At 44.9% G+C, this 20,113-nt stretch overlaps 1 protein-coding gene and 1 long non-coding RNA gene across 3 annotated transcripts in view; one reads left to right on the top strand and one right to left on the bottom strand.

Annotated features, from left to right (window-relative positions):
- Positions 1–20,113, bottom strand: part of SEC14L5 (SEC14 like lipid binding 5) — a 792,673-nt gene that overhangs the window by 728,312 nt on the left and 44,248 nt on the right. The window lies entirely within an intron of this gene.
- The window catches only part of LOC144785307 (uncharacterized), an 81,290-nt gene continuing 71,634 nt past the window's right edge, over positions 10,458–20,113 (top strand). Inside the window, exon 1 of the long non-coding RNA XR_013601823.1 lies at positions 10,458–10,493. This is a non-coding gene — a long non-coding RNA (uncharacterized LOC144785307). The remainder of the gene's footprint in view (positions 10,494–20,113) is intronic.

Raw genomic sequence — 20,113 nt, forward strand, 5'->3', positions numbered from 1 at the left:
TACTGTCTCCTTATAGCCTTAATCGGGTCGGCCTTAGATTCCTATAAAAGAAACCAAGGGGTAATAGAGATATATTCTGATTGTGTTGCCTAGACGACCCTACTCTGTCTAGGGTAATTCTTGCCCATCTTGGGTTTTTAAAATGAATAATAATACAATGTTTTATTTTATATTGTTTTATTTTTATTATGGGATTTATATAAAGCACGAATTCCCAAAGGAGTCTAGGCATTGTGCGGAGGGCTGTACCAGGGATTCAGAGGGAGATGGTGGCGCTTAGTTTGAGAATAGCTATGACTTTAACAACTTTCTGAATCCAATCCACATTGGGCAGCTTTTAATATTTCACGGGAGCGAGTTCCAAAGCCTCACTGTACCCAGAACAAAGCTTCACCTCCCCAGCGGGCTTTTTTAAATGTTGGTGTCTGGAGGAGTTTGTTATGTGCTTTTTAAGAACGCTGGTCCATTTCCAAAGAATGCTTTGTACGCTAGACATAAGGAACTGAACTCAATCCTTTTCATCAAGGGAAGCCAGTGGAGTTTTTTTAGACCTTCTGAGATGGACTGAAATTTGGGGATGTTCAGCAGCAATCTGCAGTTGCATTCTGCACCCTCTGCAATTTAAGCAGAAGTTGTTTTTGAAGGCCTAGGTATAAGGCATTTCCATAATCCAGCCTTGCCATGTTTTTTCTGCTTCCGGAGGGATGAAAGTACATATTTTACGGATGGACTTTAGTGTTAGAAAGACCTGTTGATCTGTTGTTGGAAGGTCAGTTTGTTATCAAAAATGATGCCCAAATTCCTTACTTTATGGACTGGGGTGGAGTGATCTCCCATACTTGGAGGCCACCAGTTCCGTGACAAAAAGGAGGAATCAGATACGAATAGGAGAACCTCTGTTTTAGTCCCGTTGAGTTTTAGACAATTTGTGCTCATCCATTGATTTATGTGGGACATGCATTGGCTAAAGCGGTCAGCTGTTTCTTCGGGCTGCTAGATATGGACACGAACTTTGGGTGTCGTCTGCATAGTAGATACATGTGAAGCCAAACTGCCTGATGATATTCAATCAATCAATCAATCAATCATGGACACTTATATAGCGCACTACTTACCCGGAGGGTCTCAAGGCGCTTGGGGGGGGGGGGTGCTGCTACTGCTCGAACAACCAGGTCTTGAGCTTCTTCCTGAAGGAGAGGTGGTCTTGGGTCAGGCGCAGGTCGGTCGGGAGGGAGTTCCAGGTCTTGGCGGCCAGGTGGGAGAAGGACCTTCCTCCTGTCGTCGATCTTCGGATGCGGGGGACGGCGGCGAGGGCGTGACTGGCTGATCGGAGGTGGCGTTTGGGAGCGTAGAAGTTGATGCGGTTGTTGAGGTAGCTCGGGCCTTGGTCGTGTAGGGCTTTGTGTGCGTGGGTGAGGAGACGGAAGGTGATTCTCTTGTTGACGGGGAGCCAGTGCAGGTCTCTCAGATGTCCGGAGATGTGGCTGCGTCGGGGGATGTCGAGGATGAGTCTGGCTGAGGCGTTCTGGATCCTCTGGAGTCTCTTCTGGAGCTTGGCGGTGGTTCCGGCGTAGAGGGCGTTGCCGTAGTCCAGTCGGCTGGTGACGAGGGCCTGGGTGACCGTCTTCCTGGTCTCGGTGGGGATCCACCGGAAGATCTTTCGTAGCATGCGCAGGATGTTGAAGCATGACGAGGAGACGGCGTTGACTTGTCTGGTCATGGAGAGGGAGGAGTCCAGGATGAAGCCCAGGTTGCGTGCGTGGTCTGTCGGTGTGGGTGCGGTGCCCAGGGCGGGGGGCCACCAGGAGTCGTCCCAGGCGGAGGGCGAGGAGCCCAGGATGAGGACTTCCGTCTTGTCTGAGTTCAGTTTCAGGCGGCTGGTCGTCATCCATTCGGCTACATCTTTCATCCCTTCGTGAAGGTTGGCTCTGGAAGCGGCGGGGTCGTTGGTCAGTGAGAGGATCAGCTGGGTGTCATCGGCGTAGGAGATGATGTTCAGGTTGTGTTGGCGTGCGATGGGTGCGAGGGGGCTCATGTAGACGTTGAAGAGGGTGGGGCTCAGCGAGGATCCTTGAGGGACGCCGCAGATGACCTCGGTGGCCTCTGACTTGTACGGTGGTAGGCGGACTCTCTGTGTTCTTCCGTCGAGGAAGGAGACGATCCATTCCAGTGCCTTCTCCTGAATTCCGACGTTGCTGAGGCGCTGCACTAGGGTGCGGTGGCAGACAGTGTCGAATGCCGCGGAGAGGTCTAGGAGGATGAGGGCCGCTGTTTCTCCGTTGTCCATCAGGGCTCGGATGTCATCGGTGGCAGCGATCAGGGCGGTCTCTGTGCTGTGGTTGGCTCGGAAGCCAGACTGTGAGGGGTCGAGGGATCCATTCGTCTCGAGGAAGGCGGCCAGAGGGGTCACATATAAGTTGAATAGAGTGGGGCTTAGTGAGGAGCCCAGAGGCACCCCACACAGCAGAGTAAACTGCTCTGAGCAGGAGTTGCCGATCTGAACATATTGATACCTGCTGTTCAGATAAGATTTGATCAGCTTGAGGGCAGAGTTCCTGCCTAGTATCTCTTGGAGGCATTTGATTAGAATGTTGTGATTTACGGTGTCAAATGCCGCCGATAGATCCAACAGTATCAAGGTGGCCTTGGCACCGGTGTCTAGTATTGCCCGTATCTCATCGCTGCCAACATCAGGGCAGTTTCTGTCCCATGCCCTTGTCGGAAACCATATTGGGAAGAATCCGACAAGTCTGCCGATGAAATGAAGGTCATAAGTTGGGAGTTGAGAATTTTTTCCAGTACTTTAGCTGGAAAGGGAATTCTCACAATTGGTCTATAGCTACTATTGTCGCTGGGATCTAGGTTGGGTTTTTTCAACAGAGGAAGAATTAAAACTGTCTTCCACGCTTATAGAAAGATACCTGATGTGATGATTAGTTTAAAAAGTGTACTGAGTTCAATTTCAATTTCAAAATGCTTTATTCGGTATGTATGAATACAACCATATAGCAACAAACATAAAAAAAGATACAGCATACATTAGTGTCAGTTTTGGTTTGCAAAATGCCTTAATTACTTGAATACAGTATACATTAAACAACACATATCCGACAATCTTTAAAGTGCTTTATAGTACGTTTGTCTACAAATATATGTGCAAATTTAGCAGCATTAAAGTGCAAAATTAATTATATCATCCTTACAGATGTATAGCTTACATTGGAGCATACTTCTACTAATACATGTGCAAAGTGGCAAAAATAAGAAGCAAAGCAGCTATACCGTTCTTTCTGTGTACAATATACAATAGCGGCACTTGTCCGGCATTAGTAGATGTGCAAATTAGCATAATAAAGTGCAAAGTAACTGTACCATCCTTCCTAAAGTGCAGTATGCATTTAGCAGCACAAATCCAGATACTTTAGGAATGTATCTCACCACATTCTACTAGCAGGACGTGTGCAAAGTCGCAGTATAAAATGCTGTAGGTGATATAAGTGATAGAGGTATTCGATTTCTACATATATAAAAGGGTTCACTATGCTAAGCATTTTAATCAGGTGCTAAACTGTCATAAGAAATGCATCATTGGTTGAGTTCATACAATAATTGATTTTCTTGCAAAAATACATTTTAAAATATAAGTGGCCACATGGAAACATACATCTGGGGTCTCTAAATTAAACATCAATTGCATCGCTGTTTTTGTACTACGCGTATTGTATTTTAAAAAGATGGGTTTCAAGTAAAATTTCCTAAAAGAAGTATAAAAGTTACAAAATAGCAAAAAGTGACAAGTACTCTGTTTGGATTTACCATCACAGGGACAAAAACAGGTACCGGGTTTCTTAATTGCAGGGAATGCCACTAGGTGGTGCACAATTCCCAACCGTAGACGGGTCAGCACGAAACGGTGGGAACTGGTACTAACAACAGTAAAGTACGTTTGGAAGCCTTCATTGATGTTATATTCCAGATAGAGAATAAACATACTTTGTTTTACACATCTTTCCATTCTAATCCCATCTGTATATTTAAGGAATTAAACTTTAAGCTCCCGCTTCGACAACACGGACCCCGTTATTAAATCTTTAAAGATGTTTTGACCGTACAGTGTCTTATACCAGTGTTGTATGTGACATAACCAGGGGATATTTGAGCGGCGATCGAGCTTTATGCAATCAGTAATTACATCCTGAGTAAATTTTGTCTCTTCCTTTGCCCAGATTGAGCACCATAGGGACAAGGGTCGTAGAGCAATTAGATAATTGACATAATTTATGTCAAATTCCCTATGTACTATCTCAATTGAGGCCGTAGCCGGGGCACAAATTAATCGTTTTAAAAACACGTTCTCCTCGCGCTGAATCAAGTTAGCACTCTGGGCATTATATCCCCATATCCCGGCCCCGTATATGGCTGATGTTATACATCTTGAATTATATATTGACAACATTTCATGAATTCTGCGACCCCCTAATTTAGCAGCAAATCTAAAAACACAACTTGTATTCCTAGCCATTTTAAAAAGGAAACTTTTATGTTCACTGGCCCATCTCCCGAAAAAGTGATGCCTAGGTAACAAAAACTCCTGACGGATTCTAATCTCTCCCCATCTAAAAAAAAGGGCCTGCATTTTCTTGGTTTCCTGCCACATATCATTGTAACCGTCTTTCCTTTATTAATTTTCAGCTTCCTACTTTCAGTAAATATGTGGAACCTATTGATTAGATGTTGCAATCCATTTTGGGTCCTAGAAAGAAGGACCGCGTCATCCGCATACAAGAGGATTGGGATTGGGTTACCATTAATGATAGGTGCATCTACATTAGTTTGTCTTAAAATTTGGTCTACTTGATTTATAAAAAGGGAGAACAGGAGTGGGGCAAGTACGCATCCTTGTCGGATACCTCTCTTGATTTTAAAAAAAGGGGTGCACTCTCCATCTGTTCCAAATCTGACTTTGCTGGACAGGTTGTCGTGCAGCCTGGCAAGGAGATGGATGATTTCAGTAGGGGCACCCATTGCCAGCAAGATAGGCCAGAGCAGTGCGTTTTCCACCGGATCGAATGCTGAACTCAGGTCAGCAAAGTACAAAAATAGATTACCATCTTTAGCTTTAGTGTACTTGCTGACTATTAGTTCCAGGTTCACGCACTGCTCTATTGTTCCCATCCCCTTGCGGAACCCATACTGCACTGGGGATAAGATGTCATTTTCCTCAACCCAGGCTTCCAATCTCACTAATAGGACTCGACTAAGGATTTTAACTGTCGAGTCCAGGAGTGAAATGGGACGATAATTTCGTGCTTCAGACCTGGATCCTTTTTTATAGAGCGGCACAATGATTGACTGCCCCCATGTTATTGGTAGACTATCTTCTACGGCCGCGTTAAAATAACGTGTCAATATTGGTGCCCATAGAGTCATTTCGTGTTTATAAAAGTCCATGGGTACCCCGTCAGGCCCAGGTGCTTTGCCACCCTTACTATTTTTGATTGCCTCTGTGACTTCATTTAAAGTAAAAAATAACTGCATTTTCTGCCATTTGAGGCATGGTACTGTATCAACACTTAAAATAGAACCATCTGGATTAAAATCAGAGTTCAAAATCCCAGTAAAATGGGCAATCCATGCGTGGCAACTGATGTGCGAACTAATTTCAGGAATATTATCATTCTTTAAAAAGGGACCATTTACAGTTTTCCAGAATAATTTGGGATCTCTTGCTTCTGCAGCCATATCCAATTTCAGCCAAGCATCATTTTGCAACTCTTTTTTTCTAGATGCTAAGGCAGTCTTATAGTTAAGTCGCTCTTCTCTGATTTTGTCTTTTTCTCTTGGTGTAACATCGAGCGCTATTTTTAGCTTTTTTAGTGACTGAGCACAGTGCTTGTCAAACCACGCTGCTTTATTCCTCTTAGGCTTTCTATTTCTTGCAACCAGGGAATTCTCAACAGTATTGGTTATTTGCAAAAAATTAGAAAGTAAAGTGGGCGCGATCACATTAGGTGCTAAGCAATAGCCTACCTCTCTACTACATTTGCGGATAGTATCCACCATTAATTTATCGGGGTCTATTTTGGTCCACTTGATCCTCATGCCATTTGGTCTCTCAGCCATAATCCCTTGGATGGGTCTACCGTACACATTTGTTTTTGGGCCCCAACCCATTAATTCCATTGATATACTATTGTGATCACTCACTGGCTGCTCTATTACCCAGACATTGGAATAGAGAGAACCATTGGACACCAAGATATGGTCAATGTTTGAGTGGGCATCTCTCCCTCTAAATGTTGGGCACTTCTCATTATTTTTATTCTTTGTACATTCTAGTTGTTCCAGATCTAATTTAGCTACCAGATTGTTCAATGCACTTCCATAATTATTGTGGGGGAAATGATTAAAGATAGTGCTATCACCACCAGGGTACTCCTCTCGATGTCCACAAATGCCCTTCTGGGCGTGACTACATGCTTTGATATTAAAATCTCCTGCCCAGAGTATTACAGGGCATTTGCTTGATAATGCAAGTGTTTCTTCTAATGCCCGCTCAACGTCCGATACAATCATACCCCGATTGGGCCCCACAATATTATTATAAAAATTCACAATAACTAAATCCCTACATTTGCTATGTGTCAATCGCAAAACTGATGCATGCACACCCACCTCCACATATCCCCCAGTACTGAATTCCGTTAATTTAGTGGATACCAAAATCAATAAACCGCCCTTTGCTCTGCCTGCCTTGGAAGCTACTGCTGCCACACTATAGGAGGTATATCCTTCGACTTGTATTTGATCTCTATGCCACGTCTCTTGCAGACATATTATGTCGTAACCCTGTATAATGAAGTTATCCCAGAACGGAGTAGTTAGTTTAGCAGCAATTCCCGCTATATTCCAAGTGGTGACCTTTAGAAAGTCGACGGGGTTGCCTTGTGTAACCTCAGAATAGTCAACCAGTAACAGTGTTCCTAGACTCACATTCATATTTATATTTGTAAGTGTGGTTACATTTGGCATAATTACATCATTATTTTTACATTGTTCAATACTAGTCATATTTAACACAGTTGCATCCTCTACCCACTTTGACCCCCTGGCCCTTGTTCAGTTGTAGCTATTTCACCAGATGCAGTAGGTTTGGGATGTAGTACCATAAATGATGATACATTCAGTCAATCGTTCTCCTCTAATGAGTTAAACACCTGAAATCTATTGCAGATCGGAATTGTGAAATTGTCATATACATTATACAATGGTGCTGGTATAGAGGGTACATTGGGATTGTTGAGATGTACAGCTCTAGGATGCTGGAAAGACTGCGTTGTGATTTGTCTTCCTGACTGGTTCCTATAGAAATAATCAAGTGGGAACAACGTGATGTTATATTCATGATTAGATGGTATAGGTGCATTTAGAATCGAGTCTCTCGCCCATTCAGTAGCCCTGTAGTTTATAACTATACAGTCCCCATTTATCTCCTTTTTACTTGGTCCCACCCATCCTACCCTCTGTGTGGAAATAATCTGGTTTGCCCCTCGTGTTGGAAATCCACAGTTTTTCACGAGCCAGTGCAAGGTTTTGTTTTTCAGGGTTTCCTGATTTTCAAATTGGGTAGGCTGCAGTTTGGGGACATTAGCAAGGATAGCTACATACGGTCTACATTCCGGTGGAAGGTTAATCGTAGCAGGGATGATATTGTTAGTGTGGCGCCTAGGTGCTGGCAAGTTCTTGTTGTTATGAATGGGGCCACCTGTCTCCCTTTGTCCCACAGCAACTTTCTGGCCAGTTGTTACATTTGGGGCGATGGTGGGTAACATTTTCGTTCCACTTGTGGTTGCTACCGAGGTCGCTACCGTAGTGGGCATACTAGGGACTCTAGTTGCACTACTTGGCGTGTTTTTGCTCGGTCTCCCAGTTGGTGCATTAGTTGTAGATGACTTGACTTGTGTGCCCAGATGTTCTAAAATATCTAAGTTGGCTATGCCCAGTTTTTCCAAGTTCCCCACTTTTTTACTTAGAGATTCTAAAATTTCAGTCACTGGTGCAATATAGGATTTTATCATATTCTCTAGATGTTGCGCCAGTCCCTCTATATTAGTTGGGGTTAGTTTTTCCTTTGAGCGTTTATTTCCGCTATGTTGTAATACCTCTCCCTCCCTTCCATGGTCTATTGAAGTTTGGGTTACTTTTTTTCTTTTGCATCTATATTTCTTGCCCAGCTTATTGACTACCAACAATTTCCTACTGTGAGTGGGTTTCCATTTGGGCCGGGTAGACCCGTGGTTGATGGCACTACTTGACAGACTGGTGTTAGTTGAATCAGCAATAGGAATAATATCATTGATGTCACAGCCATCCATCTCCCCTATGTCATTAGGCACATCATTCAATGTTGCAGGTTGGGGTATGTCACTTGTTATCAGATTGGGTGTTAATGATAATCTACTCTCCCTAGCAGAAAACACAGTAGGTTCTAAAGGTTGCGGTACATCACTCTGGTTTGAACCATTCCCTGGCAGACCAGCAAAAGATTGTAATAAAAGCGAGTCATGTGATAATGTTGTTACATTTGTAATATTAGCAGGTGAGTTTGCTACTTGTGGTGATTGAGTTATTAAGCACATGCTAGGTGGTAAAGATAGTCTTCTTTCAGTATTTTCAATCGCATTCACAACCACCCCAATTGTTTGCTGCAGCATTCTATCAATAGCGGTTAGGGTAGGAAGTGGGGTTGGCGCCAATGTTAATTTTCTGGTAGTAGATCGTGTATGCATAGGGGTCTTTTTGGCCGCAGCCCTGTTTTTAGCCTCCATCAGAGCTATCGCTGGCCACCACCTGTTACACTCAAGCGTGAGAAGAGGTTACCTTAATAGGTGTGATGACAAAGCCAATGGGGGTGGCCCAGCCCAGTCTCTTTCAGTCTCTGAGGGCCCACCCTTTGCCCGGGCTTCGCCCGGCTCGTCCCGCGCGCGTCCTCGCGGGACGAGGGTGCACTCGATGATTTATGCGCCTCCTAGCGCTGGCTGATGACGGGGGGGCGGGGTCCCTGGTCCAAGGCTGCTGGGGGTTGAAGTCCTGACCGGCGGAGCCAAGCCCGGCCAGTCAGGAAGTTGGTTACTGCCCTCCTTGCAGCTCGGCGGAGCAAAGCCCGGCCGCCACCCACAGGCAAGGGATCTCCAGAACGCCTCAGCGGAGCACAGGTCAGAGCAGCTCTGCCGGCGTTAATTACCCCCAAGGTGTACTGAGTTGTTCACTGATATTATCCTGTGCCGTATGATATATTTTTGAAGGACAGAGGTCTAAAGGTGCTCCAGATTTTATTGAGTTAATCACCTTCGAGATCTGTTCAAGATTTGGTGACATGAAAGAATTCAAGACATTAATGGAGCTTTGGGGGGAAATAGAGGAGGAGGCTGCTGTACTGTTATCCTGGTCTGTGAGAGATTAAAAATAGATTGTACCATGTCCCTAAAATACCCTGTAAGTTGATTGCGGAATGCTACACTCTGATCATTTGGCGTGGTTCAGGTAATTTGACTAATTCCTTTAATGTTGCGAAAAGGGCTTTGCTAGAATTACCTGCCTGATGTATTTTTGTCTGAAAAATAACGGCTTTTTTTTCTCCAATATCAGCTTTTTATACTAACTCAGTTCTTGGGAGTATGAGGTTTTATTGACTATTGATCAGTTGCTTTTCCAGCATCTCTCAGCTCTTCTACAGAGTTGTTTTGTTTGCGCAAGTCGTCACAGAACCAGGGCTCTGATTTCTTGGTGCGCTTGCTAATGTTTTTTTTCCAGTGCTAGTGAGTTTACTGCAGATTGAATCCAGTTAGTAAAACTATCTGTTGCCAAGTTTGCATCTGAATTTAGATCAGGTTTAAAGGCTGCTAGAGTAGATTGTATCTGCTGGGGCCTATGCTCCTCCAGTTGCATCCATTTATTATCTTATGAGGAATGAAAGTAGTTCACAATTAGTGTTGCTAACAGCGGGGACCCTTTTAAAGTTAAAGAGTTATTGACTATAATCGCTAGGCCTCATCCCCGTTTGTCAGGTCTGTCATTTTTAATGATTATAAATCCTTGAGGTATAGCTAGGGACAGATCAAGATCAGAGGTACTGTTTGTCCAGGTTTCTGTGACAAAGGCCATGTCTACTTTGTGAGCTGTCAGCAGCTCTGCAAATTCTACATTGTGTTTGATCAGGAAGCAAGTATTGATGAGCAGGCCTATGAACGATTTGGGGGGGGAGTATTTGATCACCTGACTTTTGTGTCTCATTAGTACATGTCTTGCGCGCAGCCGATATGCAGCCGCTGCTGCATCCTGTTTATGTAGAAGAGCCAGTGAATTGGCGTGCAGGCGGGTGACTGCCCCCTTTGGCCTGGAAGTAGGCAGAAGTATTTCCGGTTCGAAACCAGCCCTCCACAACAAACGGCACAAGCCGCGGAGGAACTGGGCTTAGGTCCTGTTGAAAGTTGGTAAGTGAAATCACACTTACATCGGTTAAAAAGTCCAAAAGGGGGAGATTATTAACACTTGTGGTAGTTTTATAAAAAAGAGCCTGAGGAGCGTGTCCGGGTATCGATGGTGCTAAAGTGCAAGTGCAATTTAGATTAGTGAAGTTTCAAAAGATTAAAAAGCTTCAAAGTTTAAATATTAAAACATAAAAATGCGGTGTTAGCCTACTGCTGTTAATACCCGTTATGGGTCTTACGTAAGTGGCCTATCCAACTCACTCTCTGTGTCAGCACTATTTGATCAGCTCCTTCCACTGGAAAACCAGGAAAACCAATGCACTAATCTATTCTTTAGGCAATCATGAGAATCCTTTTGCCCTGGTTGTAATGGGGGATATTAACCAAAATTGTCACATAGGGATAACATTCTGGCGGTATTGGCCCTATTCTCATCCCTCTCGACGTTTATAATGTGGCATCTTTCCGGGCCAGATCTACGCACATAGGCTTGCTGTGCTCGATTAGCCTCTACCTGCTGCCTTTGGCTGTTGTTATTTACTAATGTAGGTCTGCCAATTATTTACTTTGAGGTTGATGGATTTTTTAGGTCCCTTGGTACATCCCTTTTCATGTCTGTACTGTATACCTTTTTTATAGGGTGATTATATGTGATGAGGAACCAATTGCCCCTTCCCTTATTATATCTATATCTTTTTTTACTATTAGTGCTTATATCCTTAAGTATACCACTAATCTTAGAAAATTATGTAGATAATTTTTTAAGTTTATAATTTATCGGCGTTAACATTTCCTCTATTTTGCCTATAATGAAAGCTGTAATTTGTGTAATTAATGCATTTGTATGCATTTCTTGCTCAGTTGTGCTTTTAAAGGCTAGGGCGGTTAGTCCTGTGCCAGCTCTCATGGTAGGACCCTTCGCGTTCTTTCTAGCGCCCACCGTTACTTTCCTACCCCCTTTTTCCCTCTTTGGGGTAGGTGTACAATTTAGCGTTTGGGCACAACTGATATCAGCTTGTACTTCAGGCTCTTGATCTAATACTATTGCCGGGGCATCGGGGCCTCCTTGTCCCAGAATAGGGGTTGATTTTTCCAGGATGGTACCACCTTCTCTTAAACAGTTTGCAGCAGCTTGCCCATTATCATCTACTTGTAGACCTGCCGCCGTTATACCTAGCCCCATAGAGAGGCAACGCTCATTTCTATCTATTTCATGAGTTATTGTGCTAAATGCACGTACCAGGAATGAATCAGTAGATGCACAGGGGGTATTGGTTATAGTAAGGCATACAATAACTCGGAAATGTCCAAAGAATACATACAACTTAAAAAGAACCAAAGATTCAAAGTATATTAACCCCTTCCTGTATCAATGTATCAATGATTAACAGCATCTTGAAACGGGTGCCTTCACCGTAAGCAACCCGAGGGAAGTGGCGTTCAGATCAACATAAGCCTCGTTCGTTCGTGATACAGGACCACGCCTGGAACATTTGACTGGCGTTTTTGGGTTAAATTATACGTCTTGGTCTGCCCGAATCAGGATTCACCTTTTGTGAGTTGGATACATTTCCGATTTTGTGCCTTTCCAGTGAAAGAATAGCATTACAACCACTGTTAAGCACTCGAAAATACCATTTATCTGGTGGCCATCCTCATTCATGGGGCGCCGTCTGCCTGCAGTATAGGTTTATTCCCCTATCACGTCCTGAGGAACATCCGTAGCTGAGGTGCTGACCTACCCTCCACAGCGCCCGGGTCGAAACGTCGACGCTCTCCCCCGTCTCTGATGCCTGTGCCCCATCCCCGGCCCTTTAAAAGACTATAATTTAAATGTATGATTGATATACGTGGGACAGGCTCAATACTAAGGGAACAGAACGTTAGTCTTTTTAGAACCTTTGGATTATATTTTTTACTTATACTTTCTTTCTTCTCACTTGAGCACAACAACTTTTGCACTTTCTACTGCGCCTGGCAGAACTCTCCCAACTTTCTTGGGATTTTTTGTAAATATGTATATATGAATACAAATAAATTGTTAATTCGTTTTGCTATAATACTTAGTGTTGTATGATCTGTTTGGGTACTTTGGGATAATACTGCTAAACGCATTTAGCTTGTGTGTTTTTCTTGTCCTTTCTTTCAGGATTAAGTCCTAAAATAAGTAAAAATGAATATTTCATTCAAATGTGAGTTATAAAACTGTGTCTAGGACCACTCTGTTGTTTATACCATATGATACCCAGGTCCTTTGACTTTGTCTGGGTTATACCCCATTTTTCTTAATGGAGAAACTTTTTAGGTCTCGTCCTATTAATCGCGCAAGCGATAATAGGACGAGAGTATAGAGGCTCATCCAAGCTCTGAAACCATCGCGGATTTCGTCGAGTACATGTGCTCGTGCACGCGCTGACCATTTGCTCCACGAGCCGCCTGCCTGCTTCACACTTCAAAGGAATGCGCCCCCCCCCGCCCACGCAATGCCGAGAGCCAGCGCTTCCCTCCCACTCGCTCACTTCCCTTCTCCCCCGCCCCCCCACCCCATCCGACTTGTTCTCCGTCCAGCCTACCTATTCCCTGTGATATCTCCTGATGCTCCCCCTTATCCCCCCTCCGTATCCATCTGAGTTACCGTTTTCAACTTGACTCACAGCTTCCATCGATTTCCATTACACGTCCTTATTATATTTTGCTCGTAAGTTAGAGCGTTTCCATTCTTGCCCATATACCATGCACTGTTTACGTAGTTACCGGGATTCCATTCACACCGCACAACTACACCACGTTTTGCTGTCAATTTGTGGTTGTGAAGCTGGATCCATGCTAACGGCCCCCTTAGCAAACTTAATTTCGAGTCTGTCTTCTATATCCAGCATTCCTCTCATCACGTGACCTTATGGGCTGGCATTATATCGTACGCCGGCTAGCCTGCCTCATTTCCCCGATGGCACCCACCCGCGCCGGTTCGATATCTCACATACAGTAAGCACACCTTCCTCCCTCACGGCCACCAGCATTTTCTGTATCGCTTCACTACCATATACTAAATACGGACTTTTCAGTAGACCGTCAGTCTATTGCTATAAACTTACACGCTGCCTTTTAATAATTTATACCTTCCCAGCATGACCCTGCTATAACCCACATCCCCTCAGTCCGCAGCCTCTTTCTCGTCCCTGCAGTCAACACCATCTAGCTGCACGGCAGGCCCAAGTAAGTACTTCCTTTGTTTGACTTCATAAGTTAGAGACCTTCATGCAGACTGCAACCCATTTTTGTCGCAATTAGTTAACGCACTACTCTGCTCTGCTTGACACCTGATAGGGCGATTTTTTTTATCGACTCGGCTCACATTGAGCTTACGACTCCAGGGCCCTCGCCGAACAACCTCCTGCCATACAGATACTGCCACCTTGCTGCACGGCTGGCCTTAGTAAGTACCTCTTTTACCTGGACCCCTCTCTTTAGCACAGCGGTAACAGATCCAGCCACTCTAGTTACACTTACCAACTCCGGGCTTCCCTTTCAGTTGGCCACTTGCACGAATTCATGGAAGTGCAAGGTCCATTTTGCTGTTTCAACACTCACTGGAAAACTAGATATTTCTGGACGTGGGCAGCTCTTCACTAATTTTCAATAAGGTAACCTTTATACCTGATTTTCTTCATCCCTTCTGGCCTAATTTAGGTACCCAGATAGTCCACCCAGTTATACATCTTTGACTGATATTAATTGGATATCTACTTTACTGTGTCTCCCCTTCTACCATAGCCTTCCTACTGTCTCATTGATCAACGGGAGAATTTTCTCTGCTGTTCCATCGTGACCTCCACTGCTTAGTCACAACTGCTGAATGTAGGTAACTCTAATGTCACCCTCATTTTATGAGACCTGCTCTATCCCAGGACTCCTTTTGATTACACGCTCTTGCTTTTACCCCATAGACCAGCATCTTCATGTAAACCACAATGCGACATCTAAAGCCGCACCACACCGAAGTGAGACTGTGTCTCTAAATTAAAAGTGACTCTATAGTCCATGATAATAAAAAAACTATCTCTTGTTATCGTTTATACCCCCTCACTTAATACTGACTAGCATACCACTGCACCCAGCAATTTAGTCAGCTTTTTCCACTCTAGCTAGTCATATTCCATCAAATGGTATAGTGTAACATATTTGGGATATTAGAGAAAGTCACATTATGTTTTAATTGATCCTGTATCTAGCTAAAAAACAAGGTCTGTAGTCCCATTTGGCTACATATAAAGCATCATTACTTTGGGACTAGTTTGTGCCTTTCTGCCCTCTGCATCACCACATCATCACTCAGCGCTACCCCAGCATCACTCAGCACCACCACATTATCACTCAGCACCACCACATTATCACTCAGCACCACCACAGCACCACTCAGCACCACCACAGCACCACCACGGCACCACCGCATTATCACTCAGCACCACCACAGCACCACTCAGCACCACCACAGCACCACTCAGCACCACCACAGCATCACTCAGCACCACCACAGCATCACTCAGCACCACCACAGCACCACTCAGCACCACCACAGCACCACCACAGCACCACTCAGCACCACCACAGCATCACTCAGCACCACCACAGCACCACTCAGCACCACCACAGCACCACTCAGCACCACCACAGCATCACTCAGCACCACCCCAGCATCACTCAGCACCACCACAGCACCACTCAGCTTCACCACATTATCACTCAGCACCACCACAGCACCACTCAGCACCACCACAGCACCACTCAGCACCACCATTACCACTCAGCATCACCACTGCACCACTCAGTACCACCACAGCACCACTCAGCACCACCACATTATCACTCAGCACCACCACATTATCACTCTGCACCACCACAGCACCACCACAGCAGCACTCAGCACTACCACATCATCACTCAGCACCACCACAGCACCACTCAGCATCACCACAGCACCACTCAGCACCACCACAGCATCACTCAGCACCACCACAGCATCACTCAGCACCACCACAACATCACTCAGCGCCACCCCAGCATCACTCAGCACCACCACAGCATCACTCGGCACCACCACAGCACCACTTAGCACCACCACAGCATCACTCAGCACCACCACAGCATCACTCAGCGCCACCCCAGCATCACTCAGCACCACCACAGCACCACTCAGCATCACCACAGCATCACTCAGCGCTACCCCAGCATCACTCAGCACCACCACATTATCGCTCAGCACCACCACATTATCACTCAGCACCACCACAGCACCACTCAGCACCACCACAGCATCACTCAGCACCACCACAGCACCACTCAGCACCACCACAGCACCACTCAGCACCACCACAGCACCACTCAGCACCACCACATTATCACTCAGCACCACCACAGCACCACTCAGCGCCACCGCAGCATCAATCAGGGGCATCACAACATCACTATGCGCTACCACAGCATCACTGAACGCCACAGCTTCACTCGTCGCCACCACAACATCACTCCGCGCCATCACAGCATCAATCTGTGCAACCATTCAATAACAACTGGTTCAAATATGTTCTCTCAATGTTTCAAGCTTTATTACAAATGTCACAAAAATATGTTAATATTTCACTTCTGTTCTTGGATTTTCGTCACAATAAAATACACTGAACATAATCTTCACAAAAGTTATTTACAAAAGTTTAAGCTATTGCCATTATAAATTACAATCACTTTTATTTAAGTATTAATTAATTAAAAAAATTAAAAGCCATTGTTATTTGTAATATCAATACATCTAAGTCACGTAAATACAAAACATGTTGCATTACAAATGCTATAGGTGTCACATTTGCGAAAGTTATAACTATTGGCATTGTAAATGACAAAGCTATTAATTTACCTATTTTCAAAACCACACATAAATAAAAAAATTGTCATTTACAAGACCAATAGCTCAAACTTTCCTAATGCGAGACCTATTGCATTGCAAATGCTTGTTGTACCTGCGGTGCCTGTGTTTTTGGGATCTTCTCTCTGACCAGTGCGAGCGCTGACACTGCCCTTCCTCCTGACTGCCATTGCCGCCAGAGCCCCAGGAACTACAACTCCCGGCATTCCGTGTGGCGTGCATGCCGCGCACCGCACCGTCAAGCACCAGGAGGCGCTCAAAAGGGGGGCCAGGGTTCCCGCAGCGCGGGACGCGTGCGGGCGTGCCCGGACCAGGCCCGTCTGTGCCCGTCAGAGCCAGGAGGAGGCAGGGCTGGGCCACCTCTCTTTCGACGAACTCTCAGTGCCCCAGGCTTTTGGTCAGCTCTTTGTTTTTTGTTCCCACATACTTTCATCTGCTTTTGTATAAAATTGTAATACTGTAGTGCTTTTTTCCTTTCCCTTAAGTGGCCAAACGCAAGGGGGTAGGAGGCTCAGGGGTTGTGGGCACCCTGGACGCATTTCTCACACGATCGGAGTCGGTCCTCATCCACGAGATTGAGCTCACTGAAAGGAGACTCTCATTAGATCCTTGTAGAGCCTCCACCGGAGTCCACTCATCCAGTCTCCCACTTATTCCTGACCCAGCACTTGATTGCATGCCACCGGTGACCGCTCAGTTACAATCATCTCAATCAAATGATTATCTTATGGTAGCTAGTAACTTATCCCCTGATCCCTCTCCTCCAGCTAAGATCCTTAAACAACAACAAAGAACTGTTTAGAAAAAGGTCGGGGAGGCCCAAACTAAAAAAGGGAAGGCAAGTGGCTTGCCGCAAACCTCGCACCAGGCTAGTAAAGTGGGTAAAACAAAAAGGAATAACCTAGGGAACGAGGGAGGTCCAAAAGTCGTCCTAGCACCAGGCACTTCTAGCCCTGGTGGCGTCAGGGATAGGGATGTGACCAACACTAGACAGGTGTCCAGCGAGTTTGAAGATTCCATCTTAGACAAATTGGGAGAAAAAATTGCAGCTATGCTAGATCCCTTATTAACTAAACTGTCTGAAATAGATATGAGATTGTCCAAAATCGAGCAACACCTTTATCCCCCAGCATCCACTCTGAGCGAGGGAAAGAATGGCGCTTCCATTGAATCCAGATTGGCATCAGCGCACAGTACAAGTAAATCCACCAATGAGTCAAGTAGAAGCGCTAATATCATAGCGCCAGTCTCTACTGCAAACTCAGGTAGTTCAGACACTATTCGAGCTAACGCTGCCAACAGGAGGGCACCCTTGGGGCGCCGCAACCTAGGGACGTTGCAGGGTGTAAACGAGGATCCCAGCAAATGTCTCAACTTGCCGCCAGAAGCCACACCGTATACCATCATATTTTCTAACGTGCCAGTTCTTTCTCCAGGTGGTGCTGAACACTGGGCGTCGTTAAGGAACAAAGCCCTCCACCTGTTGAATACTAGAACTGGGTTGGGTAATTGCCTATTCCATGAATTTAAAATGATATGCGGAGTAGCTTGGGTTGGGAAAACCCAGAAATCTTTTGGTGGTGATTGTGTGGTGTTGAGTTTTGGGTCCCCTCTGCTCGTCCAAACTATCCTAGACAGGGCAGGGTCTAGGTATTTGAGTAGGGACAATATCCATATTTTGCTATTAGTCTTTTTTTATCGCACAGTCCCACCACAAACATCAGACAGGGCCAGGTCAAGGGACATAGTCCAGGCACAAGGTCCCTGCGACTACGTAGTTCCAACGCTAAACAGATTCGAGCTCCTCTCCACTCTGGAGGACATCGACTGACTACGTCCTACATTGAAGTGTAGTATGGCCCTACAGCCATTGTCTGACTCGGGAGTGGGTGGTGGGGCCTTAGGCCCCATTACGCTAGGAAGCCCTTCCCAATCCCTGCTGGATGGGACGGAGTTCGAAATGTCTGCGGGTTCATCCAGGATGGGACAAGGGCATGAGGATTGTAGAAAATCAAAGGCGTGAAGGGGCTTCCGATCCTGGGTTGGCCATTGATGTATGCCGTCAGCAAGGTGATGGTAATAACAAAAGTGATGTAGGAGGATCCAAACTTGTTTCCTTGAACATCGCAGGGCTTCCATACAAAACAGCCTCTGCGAATGGTCTATATTCATTGAGCAGGCCGATATACTGTTTTCCCAAGCGACCTGGGCAATGGACTTAGTATTTCGCCAAGACTATTTAAACTTTGCGAAAGTTGCGGAAAAGGGCAATGTGGCAGACCCAAAGGGGGGTTGACCACTTGGGTTAGACAAAGTGATCAGTACAAGGTGGAGGAGGTCAATATCAATTGCAGAGTCATCCTTATATTAAGACTATTCCAGGTAAATTTCCCTGATATGTTACTCATTAATGTTTATTCAAGAGGCCTGCAAGGTGGGAAAGCTTCCCCCACTGCAGACTCTTTAGATATGTTTTTATTAGAACACAGAGGTGATAACAACGTCATAATAGCTGGTGATTTTAATTGTACATTCAAACCTCTGGACAGTTATGACATAAACTTTGGCGTAGAAGAGGATGCTCAGTGGTCCATCCCCCCGTTCGAAATTCCTGCAATAAAAAAATGGTTGTGTGCAGCACTCCAATTAAAAGTCTTTTGCTTGGAACAAGGGGTAAGGGCTGCAAACAGAAGATCCAACTCCGACAAATTAGGCTCACATAACTTTAGCAATGGTCTGCGTACTAGCAGAATATATTTTATTTTATTAAACAAGGAGTTCTGGGCCAACCTCGTAGACATGGAGGTCTGCAAAAGACCCGAGAGTGACCACAACCCTCTTTTGCTCTCCATATTACCCACGTCTATATTATTTGGAGTCAGTTTGGCACCACGTATAGATTATGTCGAGGCCCAACTGACAAATGATACCAGACGTGTCAAGTGGGCGAAGTTGCTTAAAAAGGAAGAGCATATGAAAGAGATGAGTAATCTGGTAGCCAATGCTTTAGATATCTTACAGACTTGTGTAACACAGGAAGAGCTCAACGTCAAAATTGGGCTAGTCAATTTCAATTTTCAATTTTATTTATTTATGATTTTGGAACTCATTGAGATCCACATAAAAGAATTAACAAATAAAATGCGATAACATATAATCATAAGCACAATGCAAAGAGAAATAAACAGTTAGGACAAAATTAGACATTTGTAACCTTCTAGTATATTGCTAAAAAACATTTGAAAAAATGATACAATTTAAAACAGAACAATTCATTTGGAGGGTTATGAATAGCATCGAGGAGAGAAGTAGCTGAAAGAATACTCAATTGGAGACAAATAGGTTTTAACCACTTACGCCTATGCGCCATTAGGGCCGGGCAAACGAAAATAACGTGATGCATATCCTGAGTTGTAATATTACAGAAGTCACAAATGGATGAGGAGCCATACCATCTGGACAGTAGAGAGTTCAAAGGAAGTAAATCCTGCCTCAATAAATACAATAGACGCCGGACTCCATGAGGAAGATTCCAAACAACATATGGTTGGGCTTTCCTCATTAGGCAAGAGTCTGTAGTTGGAGTAATACCTTTCTTTGCTATACAGGCCTCCCTATCCATTCTAAAACCTAATTCCCAGGAGGCCAACTTCAGGGTAGATTTCAGCTTATGTGCCGATAGAGTGAATAGAGCAGATTGGGC

Source organism: Lissotriton helveticus, chromosome 10 (assembly GCF_964261635.1).
Source record: "Lissotriton helveticus chromosome 10, aLisHel1.1, whole genome shotgun sequence".
Taxonomy (NCBI): domain Eukaryota; kingdom Metazoa; phylum Chordata; class Amphibia; order Caudata; family Salamandridae; genus Lissotriton; species Lissotriton helveticus.